Below are 6,124 nucleotides of genomic sequence, written 5' to 3' on the forward strand. Positions count from 1 at the left end.
CAAAAGGAATTAACGTTGCTGACATCTTGATTTTTCACTTTGGGGCCCCAGAACTGTAAAGAGAAGAAACTCCTTGCTTCGAGCCACCCACATTGTGATCAATTGTTACCACAGCCCTACTAGTGATCAGAAAACATCGGGGGCTTCGAAGCACGGAGCTCACTGGCTTAAAATAAATAGGCAGAAAATTTAATTCCTTAAAATGTCTTTGCATTTGGACACATTGGCTGATCAACTCCACTGTAGACTGATTGAATAAATATGTGAGGATTGGAGAAGAAAATGGAGGAGAGGGAGCCTGAAGCATGGGTGCGGGACAGGCAGGGGAGGCCCCCCAGAGCTGCGCCCACAGCGACATCCATTCCCGAGTGTTCCGACTTCCGGGCTGATGAAGCTGGAGTGCACACGTTTTACAAATTTTGTTCCTGAATCATTTTCGCAAACTCTGTTTTGGGTAAAAGACAGAAAGCTATCAAACGCCGCACAGATTAACTTATCACGGAGCTAAATGGGCTGTCAGTGTGGGGAGACTGTGCTTGGCCCAGTGAATTCAAATGCATGTAAATTTCCCTGGTGGCAAAGTTGAGGATGGCGGAGCTGTCAGACGGTGACATGTGGAAACACATTAACAGTGTTTAAAATATATTTGAAGGGGCCGCCTCATATTTTGATAACACGCACACCGACAAATGATTTGTGGGGATGGGAAATTCTGACCTCATCTATTCCAGGGGAATCCTTGTAATGAGCCCCCAGTATGTTGGGCGCCTTAGTTCTAAAACAATTACCGGTGCCAGCCTGAGCCGGCGAAGGTCCCCATGTCACTGACGTGTGGAGCTGGCTTCTGATAGCCTGCGTGTCAGCATCACTCTCCATTACAAGGAAAGTGATTAAAAACTTCAAAAGAACCAATTACATTGTGTTATACACCAGTGCTGTGTTTCCTCAACAAGAGAGAGAGCAGGTCCTCGACTGTGCACCTCACCGGCTTGGTGTTTTTAGTCTTGTGTGTTTATTTGGAAAGTAGATGTCCTTGACTCACTGTAATTATTCTCCGTGTTTAAGGGGAAGGCATTACTAAGAGCTGTACTGTGTCTATTTAAAGGGATGGGGACATGTCTGTTTATTTTATTTAAAATTTTATTTATTTATTTGTTTGTGTGTTTGTTTATTTAGAGCCAGCAGAGGAGGGGCAGAGAGACAAAGAGAGAGATGATTCCCAAACAGGCTCTTTGCTGTCAGCGTGGGGGCTTGAACTCATGAACCGTGAGATCATGACCTGAGCTGAAACCAAGAGTTGTGTGCTTAACTGGCTGAGCCCCCCAGGTGCCCTGGAACATGTCTGTTTATGATGGGATTTGGTTATAGTTATTACAGCTGTGCTGGGCATCTCTTGAGCATTCAAGTGAGGCCACAAAGATATGTGATTCTTGCCTGGTAAATGTAGGTATCCCATAACCTCCAACTTCCATAGAAAGTCCCCTGTTGCCCCCTTCACATGCCAGGCTGTCTTCAAAATTGGCACTCACGGACCAGCCTCACCTGACAAAACAGAGGTGTGATGTAGCCACTTGCCCCACCGTGACCTAGAAATAAATCCATTCATATCCACCAGCTAAACAAACAGAAAGCCTAGTTTCTTTCTTGATATATTTAAAATGAATTGTACATATGCATGTCTGCAATGATTTGATGGGACGATAATGTAAGTCTAGGTCCCTGTCTCACTTGGTGCACAAACACACAAGTCTACACCACACGATGAGGCATAGGATGGTGGGATGTACAGAATGTCTTGGGAGCACGGAGGTGGGACACCTACTGACCAGTACTTGGGTTGGGAGAGGAATCACATAAATGTGTAAATGCATGAGACACTGACAGTCATTATGCAACTACTCCATGCTGGGTCCTGGAACGGAGTTTGAATTTGGAGAAAAGTCTAACCTTTTTACTTAAGGATGCCACTGGCAATAACAGTGTTCACTGATTAGTGGATGGCCCATCACGAAGTAAGGGAAGGAAACTACTGAAATAGAAAAAGAAAAAGAAAGAATGAAAGGAAGAATGAAAGAAAGAAAGAAAGAAAGAAGGAAAGAAAGAAAGAAAGAAAGAAAGAAAGAAAGAAAGAAAGAAAGAAAGAAAGAAAGAGAATAGAGGCACTCAGTAAAACCCAAAGCTATTTTTTTGAAAAGACTAACAAAGTAAATTCTGATGATTGAAAGAAGGGAGAAACACAGATACAATACCAGAGAGAAGAAAGGGAGATATTAAGAAACTTCATGACAATACGTTTGAAAACCTAGAGAAAAGAGGCACTCCCCTAGACACGTGAAAGCAACATGGAATTAAAATAAGATACTTCAATAGACCTATAGACATCAAGAAATTTAAACTCTGCTCAAACATGATCTGCAAAATATCTGCTTGGGTGATTTTATAGGTGAGTGGCACCAAATATTCAACACGAGCACACCAAGTCCAGCAGCAGAAAAGTCCAAGACAACTTGGCTTTACCTTACACATTTAAAAATGCTCTGTTCTCTTTTTTCTTTTCGTTTACATCTTTAATTTGAAATAGAGACTCCATTTTCGGAGTTGCTCACCAGTAAATACTCATAACCAGTTGTGTTACAGTCGGTTTTGGTGCTGGTCTCTTAAAAAGTGAGAAAGGCCTTTTATATTTGCCCACGTATATTTATGCACCTTCGATGTGTAGATTCATATTTCCACCTGGTACAATCATGTTTCGTGCTGAAGAACTTCCTTCTTCAGGCCTTTAGTGCAGGGCTGTTAGTGCCTCTCACAGATTTGGTTGCCTGGAGAGTCCTTATTTCTGTAAAGTTCTTTTGTTGTTTGTGTATTTCTAGGTTAACTGTTTTAAAGATGTTATTCCATGTCTTCTGACTTACATATGGACACCAGAGGTCACGATTTCTTTGTTCCTTTGTACACAATATGCTTTTTATTTTTTTACACTTATTTTGAGAGAGAGATAAAGGTCATGAGCAGGGGAGGGACAGAGAGGGAGAGAGAGAATCCCAAGCAGGCTCCGTGCTGTCAGTGCAGAGCCTGATGTGGGGCTTGATCTCATAACTGTGAGAAGACCTGAGTCAAAGTCAAGTTTCAGGTACTCAATCAACTGAGCCACCCAGGCTCCCCATAATGTACTTTTTATCTCTATCAGGACTTATGTATGTCATTATACCACCTGTGTTCATATGATTATGATGTCCCTTAGTATTTTTTATGTTTACTCTGCTTTGAGTTCTTGACCTTCTTGGACCCAATGGATTTATACTTTACGTAAAATTTGTAATTGTTTCAGCTACTATTTTTAATTTTTTTAGCTTTTATTTATTTTGAGACAGAGAGAGACAGAGCATGAGTGGGGAAGGGTCAGAGAGAGAGGGAGACACAGAATCTGAAACAGGCTCCAGGCTCTAAGATGCCAGCACAGAACCTGATGCTGGGCTCAAACCCACGAACTGCAAAATCATGGCCTGAGCTGAAGTCGGACACTTAACTGACTGAGCCACCCAGGCACCCCTCAGCTACTAATTTTTCTAATATTTTTCATTTCCCTTTGCTTTCACCTTCTGGATCTACTATTATATGTGTGTTGAATCACATATATAATAGCTGTTTATTTTTTTTACAGTCATTTGTTATCTCTGTGCTTAAATTGCATAGTTTGTTATTGCTGTTTTCAAGGTCCTTAATCTTTGGTCTCATCTGCTGTTAGTCCAGTTAGTGAATTCATCAATTCAGATATTTCATTTTTTTATCTCTAAATGTTTCATTACTATTCCTTTTCTTTCTCATTTTATGTATATTGCATATTTTTTATAATACTTTTTGTAAAAAAAATTTGTCTGTAATTATTTCTGCTTTCATTTTCTGATTTATTTCCTGTATATGGGTAATATTTTTCTGATTCTTCCCATTTCCAATAATTTTTTATTTAAAGTTAGACAATAAATTTTGTGTTATTGCATACTGGGTTGTGTTGTCATCCTTCAAAAAAATTTTTTTTACAGGAAGTTAAGTTACTTATGGATCAGCTCAATTATTACAAAGCTTGTCTTTAAATTTAGTAGACTTGTATTAGAGTCTATCCTGGTTTCTCTCTGTTACCAGATTGTAAGTCATCTGGATCCTTCTCTATTCTCTACTCTGAGGGTTCACTGGGGATCCTCCAATCTGGATCCTTGGGGCACTTGTGAATTCTTCCAGACACGTTGGAGTTCTGAGCAAAGTTACACTTACGGTTACTTACTCAGTCTTTGAGTTCATCTATCTTGTTGAGCTAAACCTGAAAAAGTTCTGTGCAGAGTTCTGGAGTCTTTCTCTGTGTAGCTCCTTTGTCTCTGGTTCTCTACCCCATACTTTGCAACTCCTTTAGCCTTAAGAAACTTTGATCTGTTTCCTCAACATAGCAAAAACCATGTGTTCTGTTTAGCATTCTCTTTTCTATATCAAACTAAAAAGGGCTTCAAGGTAGAAACTCAAGGTGATTCTGGGATTACCTGTTGCTTGCTTGCTTGCTTGCTTTTCTTTTCTTTTTTTTTTTTTTTTGAGGCTTCATAGTTCTGTGACGCCTATTGTCCAGTGCCTGAAAAACTGTTGATTTGTCTATTTTGTTTTTTCTTCTTGTTTAGATATGGTGAAAGGATCCATGTTAGTCCATCATGTCCTTACACAAATGTTTTGACATTAAGAAATGATTTGCATATTAATGGTTTAAAAAAAAGAAAATGTAACAATTTCAGCATATGTAGAATAAAATTTTGATAAAACCTAATGATAAAGATATCTGAAAAAAGATATCTTATAAAACTGAGAACAAAGAAAAGTATTTAACTGGAAAATAGCATCTATTAAAATTGTATAGCAAATCATTCGTAATAATTAACCACTAGAAGCACTCTTTTAATGCCAGAAACAAGACAACTATTCCACCATCATAATTTCCATTGAACATTGCAACTAACACAATAAAACAAAAAAGTATAAAGTGAGAAGATATAAGAATTGATAAAGAAGAAATACAAGTGCCATTATTTACAGATGGTATGATTGTATACACAGAAAACCCAAGAAACTCTACAGGCAAATAATCAGAATGAATAAAGAGTTTGGCAAGTTTGCTAGATATAAGATCAATATACATAGTTCACTTTTTTTCTTTGTATCAGCAAAAAGCAACTAAGATTGTAATTTTCAAGATACCATTTTTTAGTAGCACAAAATCTATAGAAAAGTTAATTGCGCAAAAAAGTAAAAAACCTTGTTGACTTAATGTGTTTTCTCACCAATAAAATGAACTAAATTTCTTTGAAAAATTGCTAATTATGGGTCACCTGGGTGGCTCAGTTGGTTAAGCAACTGACTCTTGATTTCAGCTCTGATCTTGGTGAGATCGAACCCTGCATCAGGCTCTGTGCTTACAGCATGGAACCTTCTTGAGCTCTCTCTCTCTCTCTCTCTCTCTCCCCCCCGCCTTCCCCACTTGTATGTGATCTCTCTCAAGATAAATAAATAAACTTAAAAAAAATTGACAACTCTAAGTCTGAGGAGTGGATAGGCAGGAAAAATAAAAGAGCCTAGAATATGTTATCAGAAATCAAAGAAATGCTCAAAAATTGTTGAAACAGATGAGAAGGATGTGGGAAGGAGCTTAGATTTGAAACTGTCCAAATTTGGTCACCTTGAAGACCACAGAAAATACCATGTGTTCCTTACACAAAGTGAAGTTGGTAATTGATTAAAGCACTTGGGGCAAAAAATGAAATTCATGCATCCAGAGTGATAGTCAAGAAAGAAAAGGAGGGATGTTGGGGAAATAAGGAAGCTCTTCTATACAAATGATGACCAGTGAATAAAGCAGAAAGAATCTTAAAAATAGAAAATACTATCATATGACCACTGATGCAACTGATTTAGACAGGCATCGTTGATGGATGCCAATAATGATTTGAAGAAAGCATATAGTCACATGATTTCAAAGTATCACTTGGTAGATTACTTCTTCATTGAAAAGAGGACAAAGCCCCTTTACAAGAGAGCAAACTAGCAAACACTCACTCAGTCAAGGGATTAAACTGAGCAACCCCAGGAATGG

This window comes from Crocuta crocuta, unplaced genomic scaffold (genome assembly GCF_008692635.1).
Source record: "Crocuta crocuta isolate KB4526 unplaced genomic scaffold, BGI_CrCroc_1.0 scaffold466, whole genome shotgun sequence".
Lineage (NCBI taxonomy): Eukaryota > Metazoa > Chordata > Mammalia > Carnivora > Hyaenidae > Crocuta > Crocuta crocuta.